Here is a 15,628-nt window from a genome sequence, read left to right on the forward strand (position 1 = left end):
CATCAGCTTAAAATTGAACAAACAGCCTGTGGTCTGTTTGCAAGATGTTGCTTAGTCACTCTTTCAAGCAGCAATTGGAAGAAAGGAAATACAATACAAATATGGGCATTTTTAGCAGCTTTATCTTGATTTTCTACTAAGTTATATAACTTCTGGACTAACATGGTAGCATGTAGAAATAAGGGTTTTGGAGCAAATTATTTTGGACTTATGGTAAAAGTATTTTGGGTTGTAATGAGGATTCTGTGATAAGAGAACATGTGTAAATCATATTAAAACAAAAATATAAATTATGTTCAGCTCAGGGATTTCAAATACTTGAAGAAGTTCACTTCATGTAAATATTAGATTGAAAAAGTCTGGATTTGTTTGCATATCTTTTTGAGGTTGTGACTGTATTAAATCTCTGACCCATTGAGTTTACCAAATTCTTTGTGTAATCATCTGTGATGCTTCAAGCTGCTTTTGTTGCAGCAGCTTTGAGTTCTTGGGTGCTTGGACTTTTCATCAACATGTAAAATACTGATCAGTTGGATATACAGTAAGTCTGTCCAATTCTGATGAATTCCTTGGTTACACTGCCTATACAGTATGTTTTGTGTTATTCTGCACGGTAAAGTGATAGTCCATAAATATGGGTGCATTTTCTGCTCCATAAGCAGGCCAAAATGTTTTTGTAAACTGCAGAACATATTCTGATTATTCCATCAATAGCAACACCAAAGACTAGAAAGCCAGATTCTGAAGTGGCCATGGAAGACCTTACAGTACTTGCACCAGACTTCGCAGACAAGGCTGTGTTCTTTGGTCCATCTACAGATGTTTTCTCGCCACACTTTAGCCTTTCATTCTCTTTGGTACAGGTTTATCTAGATCTTATTTGTTCTTAAAACAGAAACCCAAAACTCTCTTTTTTATTTCTGAACAAATTATGTAGTATAGAATGAGGAACATAGAATATATACTAGCAGGTTTTAAAAACACATCAAATAATAATCAACAGAATCATAGCATAGACAGTGATGTCCTCAGTTGTCCAGGGAATAGGGCATTGAGCAGAACTGCATTTATTGAAGAACTTAGTTTACCAAGAGGATGGTATTAACCCTAGCAAGGCTTTGTTCAACTATATGGAAAATATTGATTTAGAGTACCCAGACGTGTTTTAGTTCTATCAAGTAGCAATCAATATATCTTACAATAATGAAAGAGTTACATACATGTATTATATTTCTGTGGCTCTATGAGATGATGTATGGTACAGTATATAATGATATGGTATAAAATTGTGTCATGAATCATTCTGTTTTGCACAACAAAAATCATATTGAGCCTTAAACTACTACATAAAATCATATCACTAAAGTTTTGCTTTTTTCAAATGACAAGACATTGCTCAGCTTATTTACACAAGCTGTAAATGTTTTTGTGACAGGGTTGCCAAAATAAAGTAATTGCATGCACAGTTACAATATCTAATGCAGCTGTGAGTGTTAACTCACTAAAACACAAAGCCATGAACAGAACACTATGTAAGGAAAATGTACACCTCAAAATGTGTTGGAAATTAATAGATAAAATATGTTTAACGAAATGGTGCTCTAAAACGTCATCTTATCATTTCAATTTCTTTCTTCCTGACCAGAGGCTCTGCACTCCAGCTTTGACACTTGTGGAGAAAAGCTCAAATTAATTATATGCAAAAGCACATAGCAAAGCTAGATTAGACAGCAAAATTATTGCTCATAATTTTTTTTTGTTGCTATTTTGTTTTTCAGTTTTTCACACACTTTTCTCAGACATCATTGCAATGACAATAACATGACAATTATGTTTTTAATCTTGTCAAGCAGAAAATAAGAAGATGGCAATAAAATTTCCATTAACTGCTTCACCAGAATAAGGCTCAAGACTGTAATTAAAACACTCTTAAACAGAAAAAAACTCTCCTGCTCCAATAATAATTTTGTTTTGTTTTTTCCTCCCAGCTTCTTTATATTTGTTCTTAAAACATTAAAGAAAGAGCTATTTTTTGCAGCACAAAGTCTTGGTTCTAAAATGGAGGTTAAGTATTAACTGTTCATTTATTTGGCTTAATTGTTTTACAGAAATCCACCTACAGTTAGTATGATTGCAAGATATAACTGTCAAATGATAAAATCCTAGTTAAAAGTAAAACAAAACTAACTCAAAATTAAATAATCAAAGAAATTGCAGGATTTAATAATCTTGAAAACTCTCTAAAATGTGCATAAAGCAAGTTAAGGAAGTGCTCACGTACCTGTAGCAGAGAAAAAAAATATTGTAATGTCAAATGAAATCACTTTGTTCCAATTCTGATATAGAGCACTTTCACGTGTGAGAAATGTGAGATAAAGATCTGGCTGAAAACTGTTTGGCTGAGTGAATTATTTTGTGGCCATGAGGATCAGAATCCTCCCATTTCACTAGGAAGATACATCAAGGTGCTGCTGGAGGGATGATGATGATATGAAGGCTAGTATATCAGAGAAGTGATGTTTGATACCTGTAATGTTAGTATGGTGAGGTAGAGACGTAGATCTTCACTCTAGAACTTCACTTATACACTCCATTAGCTTTAGTACAGAAGGAAATCCACACTGAGGAACACAAAGTCAATCAAAGCTTCTCTGTGAATTTGGGTCTATTTATTTGTTGGGACTACTAATCCTCATTTTTCTTCTTCAGAGTAATACATGTATTATTAACATTTATATCTGTGTTACATCAATAGCACATTGGACACATTTATCATTTTTATTTATATTTTACAGAGTGAGCAAATAGGCTGTTGATCGTTTGTGTAGCTTTGTTCCTAGGACAACTAAATACTGAATACAAATCATGTGATTTATACAAATGTCAGATGCTCAGCGTTTGGTATCTAAGTTTAATTAGAATTGCTAAAATCAGTTGATTACAAATCTGCATAAATAGGCGTTCTAAAAGAAAAATGTAAGATATGTGATCTTAATTAGCACAAAAACAGCAAAACAAACATATACATATGCAAATACATATCTAACAACACACTCATTCAGGGCCCCTCAGGCCAATTCTGGATAACCCAGACGACATCCTTTATCTTCAGCATCCTCATTTACTGTATCTGTTGCAAAAAAATGCCCAGCAATCTACGCTGGGGAAACCGGAAGGAGACTAGGAGACTGCTTCAGAGAAAATGTTAGGGCTGTGAAGATTCAAGATTTCTCCAAGCCCATAGTTTCTAATTTCACCTCAGATGGCCATGCTCACACTAATCTCTCTACCTCTGTTCTCAAAGAAGGGTTTCTCAACTCCCACAGAAAGACAACAGAAACAGAACTCATCCTGAAACTAGGTTCACACCTTCCCCCTTCTCTCAATTAAAGACTTATTTTTGTGTAAACTTCTCCTTCTTCACATGCAGGTTTTATCTTCACACCTTTCTCCACTTTGCACTTCCTGAGTGACCTCTCTCCCTCTCCCCTTTCCCTCTTCCTCCACTTTTCCAGCTTTTGTTCTCCTGTGCTATTTAATCTTTGCTGTCTGCCCTGTCTTTCTCACACCTGAAGAAGGCTCCAAAGCCAAAACGTTGTTTCCTTTCTTTTCAGCATGAAATAAACCCATTTCCTGTTCCTTTGCACCCTATGCATAATGACACAGCTACCTACTTAAACAAACATATGACTATGCTTCAGTTGAGAAATTAAGATCACCTGGCTGATATCAGTATAAAGGCAGCGAGTCGGTGACAGATATTGTGCAGAGAATTACAGTAGAAGTTTTGCTTCAAAAATCAGCAGAATATTCCAGGAAACCAACTCTGAGAGAGCCTACATCCTGGAGGCAAGGTTTGTCCACTCAGGCCCAGAACCATCACACTGGCCTGATCAGTTTTAGACTGATTTGACTAAACACAGAAATGTAAGGTAGTACTGTAGCTTGCACATCAGGAGAATGGCTGAGTCTCACTATCTCAATTAAAAAGATTTGCATTATTGGGTAATGTTGACAGCTAAGAGATTAAATCACAGTTATCTGTAGAGCAGAATATGTCCAAGGTGTTGACAGTGTAGTGGAGTTGTTTATTCCTCAATGAAAGCTATTTTTCTATTGTCAGACCTCCTGGAAGACAATCACGTACTGTATGAAGAGGGGGAGCTAAAATTATGATGATTTTGCTTTATTCAGAGCAGCCAGAATATTTTTAGTGTAAATTGAAACTAAATTTAAGTAAACATATAAAACCCTTTCCCCAATATCAGGTGGTTCCATTTCCTAGACTTGAGCATGACCATCTTTTGTGCAAAGGTTATTGAGGACAGCCTTATTTGAGATACTGATAAAGTCTTTCATGTTTTCTGGTGTTAATCGTAATCCATCAGTATTTTCCAGAAGGATAATGAAAGATCACGCTGCACCAGGCTCACAGGGCCATTTTAATAAAACAATGCTGAGATCTTACTTTTACCATAATAATAATGTTAATAATAACAACTTTTATTTTTAAAGCACCTTTCCAAACTCAAGGACACTGTACATAATGAATAAAGAGAAAGACAAGAAAGGTACAAATCTAAATAAAGAAAAAAATATATAAATTGGCTGTTAGCAATCAGACATAGAGCTTGGTAAAAAGGTAAGCTTTAAGTTTAGATTTGAAAAGAGTTAAAGAAGTCTCTCGTAAGATCTGAAGAAGGCCATTCCACAACACTGGAACAGAGAAGACATGGTCACCAAAAGTCCATGATTTATTCCTGGGTACAGTGGGCAGAGGACCAGCCTCAACTGAACGAAAGGAAGTCAATGGAATTAGGATCTAACTTTCCTCCCTAACTCCTGTTACAAATCCATCACGTAAACAAATCAGCTCAAAACTGATAATCTGTATAGAACAATAAATTATCATGAAAAAAACAACAATTAATATTTGTATAACTAGATAAAAACAAGAGTATTAAATAGATTTAAGTACCAGACTTCTTTTATAAAAATATATATTTTCATTATAGAATACTGTATTGTCATAAAGCATCTATTTTTATCTCAGCTACAATAACAATTTAGCAAAGATTTAATGTTTAATGTAGCACTTCTTTCAGTTTAGAGGCAATCTTAAAATGCATTCAATCTTAAACTGTCCTGTATTTCTAGGGCCAAGTGACACATAAGACATTGATTAAAGTTGAAATACATTAGAGGCTATTCCAAAGCAAGTTGAAGATTAACAAGACATTAAAAGCTCATAAACGTCCTTAGTTTATTAAATATGCTATATGGTTGAAATGTTTAAATTAACTTCGCTAATGCAGGATATTTATGAGATATTATTCACTCTTTTGTCTTACAGGAGACCTCTACAGGCCTTGGATTGTCCTACACTGTCAAAGTCCTCTTGCCTGCAGGACAGCACTCTGGACATCAGACACTAGTAACTACAGAGCTCTCTCACAATTCTTCAATCCCAGTTGAAATCAAGCAAGATCGGTGCTCCAAGGTGGTATGACTGCAGGGCATACTTGATGCGATTTCTACAAAAAAATAATGAATCATTAAGACTGACGGCTCCCTGGGATCTAGACAGCTGGGCTGGTCTTTAAACAAGGCTTGTGCATCATAGGAGGATCTGACTGGATAAATATTTCATCCTTTTGAGAGCAAATCATAGAAGGTATACGGAGGAGGGGATATGGCAGGGAAAGCTACTCCAGCTGGGTTCAACAAACAATAGGGAGGGAGAGACTAAAGGATTTCCCCCTGACGAAGATGGGAGGGAAAATGTTTTAAACTAACAAGAATTTTTGGCTTTCTGTAGATTTAATGTCTGAGTTAAAAGTGGTTTTATATTTTACTGAAACCCATTTCAACATTTAATACAATGTGATTTTAAACAACCTAATGGCAGATAAAAGATAAAATTCCAGTTGATTGACAGTTTAATCCATTCTTATTATTCTTAAATGCAGATTCTCTGTCCATACAAATTAAACAAAATCGGGTAACAAGGAAATATTCAGAACCTAGTGTGTGATTATACAAGACACTGCAGTTAATGAAAAACGCCTGAAGGAGCGCACTTCAGTACAATGGGAGGGTCATTTGCTTCCCTGTTTTGTTTTCATTATCAGTTAAATAGCAACATGTTGCAGTAACATGGTAGACTTAAACTGCTTTAACGGTCTTTTCTTAGAAACACCAAATAATTTGGATGTCATTACTGTATATTAAATGTCAGGGGTATTTTAGACATGAAAAACACTGCACTTCAGTCTTTAATAGCAAGCCTGAAGACTAATAAATGAACCTCCTCTGCTGAAAAACTGATACCCAGCTACTCTGCTGCCAATGCAGAATAAAGCAGACCTAGTTCTCTTCTGCAGTCTATTGAAATCAGGTACCAGGTGGGATGGCAGTGAGCCAAAACAGTGTGGTGAGGCTATGAGAAATGGCACTGTCAATATTGTTCAGCAAGTAGCCCTTTATCCTCAACGCTTGAAGCACTGAGCCTCTAAGCTAAATCCATAGGTGGAGTCTGCTCACCTTTGGGGCTGCTATCACAGTCGATGTGTAATAGGAAATTCCACTAATTAGTCCCCTAATGCTTTTATTATTTACTTTTTGCTTGCTTGTCATTAAAAAGCTCTTTTCCTGACTCACTAACAAGAGATGTGTAACATAAGACGATGTACTGCTGTCTTACAAATCTGTTGCATGTCCTCATGTTATGGAACCAGCGTAAAGGTTTATTGTAGTAAAAGTCACAAGCCCTAGTTGTTGTGCAGCATAGTTTGTAACCACTCAGCAGCCTGATGTCATCAGATTTCAGAAGATAAGCAAGTCTGGACAGTACTGGAATAGCAACGTTCTAAGGAAAACCATGCTGTTTCTGTAAGCGATGCTGGTGGACGAGTACTGTAGGTGGCACTCTCACCTCTGAACAAGAATTTTCAATAAATTATTCAATATTGGCAAGAGACACCATGCTGTAGGAGGTGTCATCCTCCAGATGAGACATTAAACTAAGGTCCTCACTACTTGGTCACAGCACTGCTTGTAATATCATGAGGATTAACTAGGGTCTTCGAGCTGAAGTTTATACAATAATGTTTCAGCCATTCCTGGAAGTTTTCCCTGTTTTACCAGAAACTGTTTTACCAGAATGGTGAGGAGAAATAATTATTCCAGATCCCCACATCTCATGAGGTGAAGTTTTTTGCCTTTTGCTTTCAGTACTCAAACACTGCACTTCCTCTGAGTTTCCATTTGTGACCTTGTTTCACTCTATGTCCTGAAGTAGTCCTCTGGGTTAATTCAATCATCAATTTACAATATTTTAAACACTAGCAAACATGTTCATAACCTCATACAGTATGTTAAGTTTAACAGATTCAGTTTCTTTAATCTATCCCAATACACATTACCTTTAACCAAAAAATAATCTTAATATCCATTTTGTTCAACTGATCCAGAACTGTGATGTACTTTTTAGAATGTGGTGAACAAAATAATGAACAGTATTATAAATTTGGGTATGCTGATGCACTGTTTTGCAGTTATGTTTTGCAGTTAGCCCACAAATCAATGAATGGGATGATCACATCTGGTACAGTATAGATGCAGAAAAAAATCTAGGACACACATTGATGGAACAAAGTGTTTGGCAAGAACCTTAGTCAAGCAACATGTTTCTTTTAGCCTGTTAGAGTAAAGCTTAAAATTTGGAGAAATGACATCAAGGACCTTTCTACTTTTTCTGACAGCCATAACACTAGAGATTAGACTCCATTAAACTCTGGATACAAATTCTGTTGGAGATTCTGTTGGATTCTGTTCAAATCCCCCTCCTCCCTCAATAATAGAAAATGCTGATTTCACTTCTGCAGTCTGTTCCTTCACTTTGTGGTTTTGCTGGGATTATTAATCTTCATTCAATGCATGTAAAATAAGGAAGCTGGGATCTGTAATACAGAATACTGCAGAGATTTAGCTGGGCAGTAGTACAGTACGTGGATAATCACTCATTGTCTCATAAACAAAGACCCTGTAAGTTACTCCTTCATTAAAGAAGATACAGTATAAGACAATAAAAAGGCAAGAGATGCAATTTAAACAAAAAGTAAATTGCTTTGGATAAATACAGCAATATATTTTTTCACTTATTACAATTATTGTTTAAATAACAAGCAACCTTTTCCTAACATTACTTCCAAATAGTTTCATAACATAACTGAAAAAAAACATTGCAACTAAGCCCTGACATCTTTTAAAATATTCTCTGATCATCCAGTGAGTCAAAATTACTGACTAAACTAAAGTGTTCTGAAATTACAGGACTCCATTGGCTCTGGCCCAGACAAATCTAGTACATATACTTTTCTTATACAAATGCATCCTGAATTGTACCTCAACTCTTAAGAAATCTATTTTGCTAGTTGATATTTATCAATCTGTTTCAAGGATAACAAAGCAGGTCGATTAGATTCATAATGAAAATATTACCTTGACCTTCCTTCTGCACATTCTACATTACACATTACACTTCTTTTTTTCATGTTTCTTTTTTATTTTACATTCCACTTCTTAATAGACTTCATAGTGCTCAGTTGGATACTTAGCGTTTTTACAGTATGTACTTTTCTTCTGATTTGTGCATCGCTGCAGCTTTATCTCTAAGTTGTTTTAAAAGTTATTTTTGTTTTCATGGCTGAATCCCTGCTTGAAATTAAAACTATATAACCAATTATGAAGAAAAGAAGGTTAAACAAATACCCGAGCTTTTTAAATCTGAATTTTTAATTCAATATTGTATTTCAGATCAGGGAATGGAAGCAAAATATATTTTTATTTTAATGTTTATGGAAAGTGATGGTATGGACCCTGAAGAAAAAAAAGAAATATGGAAACACAATGCCCTTTATGGAAATCATTAAACATTTTTATGTTTTAAGTGAGAAGTACTGTCTTGTATTGTGTTTTTCCTGCTGGAGTTTTTCCACGATTTTATCAATTCTCATTTTAACTACATCTATCAATAACATTTTTAGATATTGTTACAGCTAGAGAGGTGTCATAAAAGCTAACTATTTGCAGTTTTCAGAGTCTGAAACACAATAGGCAGTTTACACAGCTGCAAGACCAGTAAATACAGAGGATCAAAGTAAAACTTCTGCTTTATTCTAGTGACTGGCTAATCATCATCAGTACAAGATACAATGAAAACAAAAGAGAAGCAGAGGGCAGTGAGAAGGAACTGATAAGAACAGGATAGATGACAGAAGAAGCAAGGACCTTGATCGAGTAATCTGAAACTTGTTTAAGAGAGCTTGTCATTCTTTATTGTAGGAAACTATGATTTCCTTCTTTGTGTAATCCTCAGGCTAAAGATGTTCTCTCCAAAATAGTGATACATTTTTAGAATAAGAAGATTACTATTCACATTTGATTAGTATCCAGATTTATTGGATGGGACATTTAGCACTGAATCATATTCATACTTTAGGATGCAGGTTAATTCATTGGTTGAACTGTTTTATAGGATTCCAGATTTATTGTTAGCAGTCTAGCTTTTCTGGCTAGTAGAACATAGACCCTCAGATGTAAATAATGTTATGTTTTATGTGTGTAACATTGTGTGTCATTTAGAAGGTGTTGTTTAATCTAGTTTGTCTGCATTATTACATGTCACCGTACCAGAGAATAAAGAACTCGGGTGCCTCTAAATTATAACTGACTTTTCTAGTATATCTGTGACATAACTTGGACATTTTTTAAAATAAATTTAACAGGGGTTAAAATTATAAAAGTTTACTTTATTACTATCCCACTCTATTTTTTCTATTTTCTTAACACCCTATTTGTAACAATATAGATTAATTTGTCTTTGCCTGGAAAATGTAATTATATCACTAAGAAGTATAGGCTGCTGTACTATCACATAAAAACCTTTTTTCAGATAATTGGTAAACCATACATTTTATAGTTAAAGTTGGTGCTTCCATTTCAACACTACCACAACAAGCTAACAGTTAATATTTTTATTCATACAATCAGTACTTGCTAGTTCACAGTCCTCACCTCTTGGTGGGTCTCCAAAACTTGTGATAGATATCATGGATTTAATGAGATGGAGCTAAAGATTTATTGCCTACTCAGATCCTTTTTTTTATTGGCAATGAGCTAGTTCATAAGCCATCATAATGATTAGGTATCTTTATATTTGGCACGACTGGCTATCACTCTTAATTGGATTTGAGTGGTTCAATTTAGATTCCAATTCAGATTAATTTAGATATGAATTCAGATTTATCGGCCATATCCTTTCCTCTTGAGTTGAGCTCAATTGATCACGATTCATCTTTGTTATTTTTTCCCTTGTCAATTAACACAAAAATATATTCTCAAGAATTCCATGACTTAAAAACTTGAGATTCAAATGTAATTTTTATTTCATTACATTTTTTAAATGTGTGTTCATTGCTCCTGCAATGTGTCTCAGTCTTACAATCCTACACTATTTTCTCCCTAACAAGTTATACATTTGTACCACGTAATTTAAATTAACCCTCTTCCTCCTCCACCACCTCACAGAATATTGAATATTTGTAAAATACCCCTCATAATCTGATTTTACCTTTCATACTCTACTAAATGTGAGACTATATACAGTTGTTTTGAACAAAAATATTTCCACAATTAAGAATATAGAATGTTTTGTCCCTCTACATCATCTTACAAAATAAGATGCAGCTGTATCAGATCATCTAACCACAACAGATTATGAGTGTATTTTAAAATTGCATGATCTCAGTATTCATGTCATTTATATCTCGTGAACCCTCTTGGTTCATTGACAAAACCTTTTTTTGTCAAACACAAATAAAAATATAGTAATGAACAGTGCAGGCCAATTATTCCACATGAGAAAAAAAGCAGTGGAACACTGGCGTAAGGTGTATTTAGGCAAAAAAGAACGAAAGATGAAAAACAAAACCATCTCAACCCTAAAAACAGATCAATTACAAGAAAGCAACAAATAAGTAAAGTAAATTATGACCTGAGGAAGAGACTGGTAGTGAAGGGTAAAAAAGGCATCTGTAGATTATCCAAAAATATGCAAAAAGGCTGCCACATTGCAAAAAACTATTTATCCAACCTAATGTTGCATAACTTGTAGCTTGTTTTTTTTAAGTACAAGGCGCATTACAATGCTGACACATTGGACAATGCTAGTGTGAGCACTTACTGTAGTGAGCCGGAGTACTTAGCCAATTCCTTTCAATACAGAAGTGTAAGTTAGCAGACACTGAAAAGAAAGAAGGGATAAATACTGTGAAATGGTAAAGTAGTTACTGTTATTCTTCTCACAGATCAACCATACCACCTCTGGTCACACACATGGTTTATATCCTATATCTTTGTAAGTTAATGTGTAATGACTTCTCATTGTCATTCGATTTAATCTCTGCTTAGCAGACAGCTTACATTTTAATTAAAAAATGCAAATGCTCATATTTAACACATACCTTTTTCCATTCTAATTATATCCTTTCCCCCTCCGTGTCTTCACTTCTTTGGTGTAATTGTATTTTATATCTCTTATGCTTTCAACACATGTGTATTGTGCTTAGATCTGATGTAACGCTTCAGAAATCTCAGAATCATGTGTTCATACATTTTTCTTATCTTTAGAAAGAAAATGTATTTACCTTTGGATTGTGTTCTTCACTGCATGATCAAGATCTATAGTATATATTGTCTTCCCTTTTGCACCATAACTGATTACATATCTGCATGAACTTTTATCTACGAGTGCTTCTGCTATGATTATTTTGAAGAACAAACAATGTTTTATGAAAATATGAGTTTTTAATGTGAAGATTGGAGCACTGTAGCCTCACTGTTCTTGGGTCCTGGGTTTGATTCTAGATTGGTGTGCCCTTTGATGTGGGGCTAGCTTGTTGTCAATGTGGATTTCCTCCAGCTTTACAGCAACTTGCTGGTTAAGTTCATTTGTGTCTTAAATTGTTGTAGTATGACTATCAGTAAACTGGCCATGGTGTACTACCAGTTTGCACCTGCATTTAACCAGATTCAAGGAAGACCAATAGGGTAATAATGTTGATACAGTGAATTACACTGTTCCTAAACTTCATATAACTTTTAATCTGTGAATGTTTTAAGATTTTATATTCAGACCAGTGGAAAAGTCTGTATAATTGTCATACGTACATAGATTTGCACTCTTTTCTGAACAAATGACAGAGATTTCAGAGTATATGATTTTCAACCTCAAGCTAGTGTATTGATTTCACATGCCACAGCCCTGGGGTTTATGGAAGTGAGCAAGAGTAATTTCATATGGCTTCCACTGCTCTACCCATGGCAATTGGAAGCTGGCTATATGGAAAATCATGTATGAAGTGCTAACTGGGATACTTCTCACTTTGGACAAGGGTATCCAGAAAACGTTAGGTGGCATTATAGGAAGCACCGAGGTGTATGAGATGTAGGTTGATGCAATATTAAATCAAACTCCCACCAGAATCATAAACCTTAAAAGGCACATAGCAGGGTGTAAAAACTGTAATGTTATACTGCTCTGTGTGATTCCTTTCTGTGTTTTTTGTCCTTAAACTGTTAACATCCTGACAGATTTTAAAGTAAAATGTTGAGGTCTATTTCATTCCACTGGTGGGGAGTGACCTCTGATCTGCTCCTTTACTTCTTCTGGAAAAATAACATTACAGCTGTTGGAAATCCACTACTTGTTCATTAATCCCTGTTATATGCTCAGAACGTGGGAACATACAGTATAGGAGTGTTTCAAGTCACTTTGACCCATTACAATGTTCTATAAATTGAAACAGCCTGTAACTCATGATTAAATAATTAATTCCTGAATTCTCATTGTATGTTGTTTATTACTAGATTCAATATTAACTCTTAGTATAATAAATCTATATTTATAATTGTAGCTCCCAATGTTAAAGAATGTAAAATAATCTGTTTCTCCAAAAAAACTGTTATTTCAATGGAAAATAAATTGACTTCTGATCTGTCTTGTCCATCAACTTGTTTGTAAAGATCCCCTCATAGAGGTGAAGACATTTCTAGTGTTCACCATACAAATAATAATGATCTAATATTAGAAGCCCACTGAAAAACATTGTATTCATACCTTCAACGCTACAGTACATACTGTGAATGAGGCACCATGGTTAATTCTGACCTGGGGCATTGTGTTTTTCATACTCCTAAAATAGATTCCACCATGGTTTTTTTATATTTTTATTTGACACAATATTCATCATTCATAAAAAATGTAATGTTACAGTGATAGGTTATAAGAAAGAATAGTAGCATGTAAGGTTAATAAAAACTCACTTCAGTCGAAAAATAAAAGAAGAGTAAAGTAAAACACTTTGTCAAACCGTTTTTTCATCTAACCCAATACAGGTTAATTCTCTGTGGCATGTACTGTAAGAATTACCCAGTCCTCTAAGTCATATGTAGTAGAGGGACTACAATGAATCCTGTAACATTTTTTGGGTCTCTGGTAAACCCCTCAGAGCACAGAGAATTAATTCATTTCCATCATCATTTCACTTTGAGATTGCAGATTCCCTGAAAGTTCTTCCCTGGGCTTTAAGAATTCTCAAATTCAAGGCATGAATTTAATTTGTGCCTTTATTTTTGTAATTGGTTCCTAAAATAGCAATCTACTTTTCTTAGAAAAATTATATTTTCCCAGGGTATATGACTAAACGTGATCCCTTTGGACATTCTCATATTTAATTTTTTATTTGTTTTCTTTTTTTTTAGCCTGGTTTGACCCACAAGGCTGGTAAAAATATTCTTGAGTCATAAATCCAGTTCCTCATCATATTTAATCTGATCGCTGAATTTTGCCAATGTTCTGGAAAAGTGGGCTAAGTCTAAATCACTTCCCCCACTTTAATGCATCAGGAAATTAAGTTATGTAGTCAATACTTTACAATTTGTGAAGTTTTGGTGAAGGTTTAGGTGAAGACTGGCAGAAAGGGATGTCCCCTGATCATCTAACATCTCCCTTTCACAGTGTTTCATCTCTCATTCCACCCTACTACTCATACCACCTTGAAATGCAGGGGGAGAGAGGGTCTTACAGTACATGAATACAATTCCCTTTCACCGCCCACTCAGTGTCTCCAGGGTGTTGGGGCAAGATTGTCTACCAACTCCCTACAGTTTCAAATAGCAATCATGCAAAAATATCTAGATTTTATCAGTATCAGATTGTGAGGCATTTACTAGGAAATCAGTACTGCCCTGCTCATAGATTAGACGTTTGGCTTGTACAGTATATTACACCCCCACAAGAGAGATCAGCAGAATTCCTGGTTTCAAACAAGTGTCACCACAGAAAGGGTTATGGAAGAGAATCTCCTTGACTACCTAACGATGTTATTGAAGCAGGTTCCCTCTGATTCTTCAGATTATTGGTTGAATAAATCCCTTGGATTAAGTTATTAAATAAACTATTTCAGTTTGTATCCCCCCTTGTTTTTGTTTGCTGTTACTCAAGTGCTTTGCACAGCGCATCCAGGGGATCTGGCTAGTCACATCGCTGAATATTATACACTGGAATCCCCCAAAAATGTCAGTAAGAGAAAATTTGACCAATATTCCATGGTGTGGCAATAAAACCAGTAAAGGAAAATGTGCCAAGCCACCCACATGTTTTTCCCATCTTGAGATCTATTGCCCAGAATCTATCCTTGGAAAATTACGTCTCAGATCCCTTTTTACAATACCTGTGTCAGTTTTGTTTACCTGTTAGGCCTCTTGCCCATGTCCTCCAAATACACAGCTCATCTTCAAATAGAAACTATTTTCCAGAGAAGCCTGTAGCTTACATTACTCAATATAAAGAGACTGACTACAAGCATTGTACATATACTGTACCTAACAGGAAGGAACGTACTATGTGCAGTACTGTAAGTATATAATAGGAAGCCATGTGATTCAATCCAGTGCTGCCTCATCTGAAACAATGGATCCTCTACAGATTGCCAGAAAACAGAAACCAGTGAAGCAGCCCAAGCTTTATATTTATTTCCTTTTAAACACACTGATTTAAGTGTCTTCAATATAAAGGACTTGTGATTAAAATACTACAAAAATATATTTGTCAATTTAAATGTGATGCTTCTTCATTATTATAACATCCTGAATTGTCAAAATAATATTTTATTCACTTTATAGGGCAGAAACAAGACTTGTAATTTCCAAATTGCTGTCAATAGAGAATATTTTGTAATGATCTAGCTCAAGGCTGTAAAAGGCTGTCAGATCCATATTTAAGTGTTTTTTTTGTTTAAGTCTTTATTTTATACTCTGGCTTTTATCACAAGAACATACTATTTAGAGAATTAAATAATGTGTTTTATTGTCATTAGAGTTAATATATGTAAGAATAAATATGAGATTCATTTAAATGGAAGTGGTTAAACTCAAAACAAAATCTGGGAGAATCCCAGGCTGTCAAAAATAAACTTTCTACCTCCCGCTAGTGTTACTGTGCCTCAATATGTTTGACATGCTAGAAAAAGAAATCTGAATTACAGCTATCTCATTTCCATTTTTA

The sequence above is a fragment of the Lepisosteus platostomus genome, chromosome 27, assembly GCF_059453375.1.
Source record: "Lepisosteus platostomus isolate fLepPlt1 chromosome 27, fLepPlt1.hap1, whole genome shotgun sequence".
In the NCBI taxonomy this organism is placed as follows: Eukaryota; Metazoa; Chordata; class Actinopteri; order Semionotiformes; family Lepisosteidae; genus Lepisosteus; species Lepisosteus platostomus.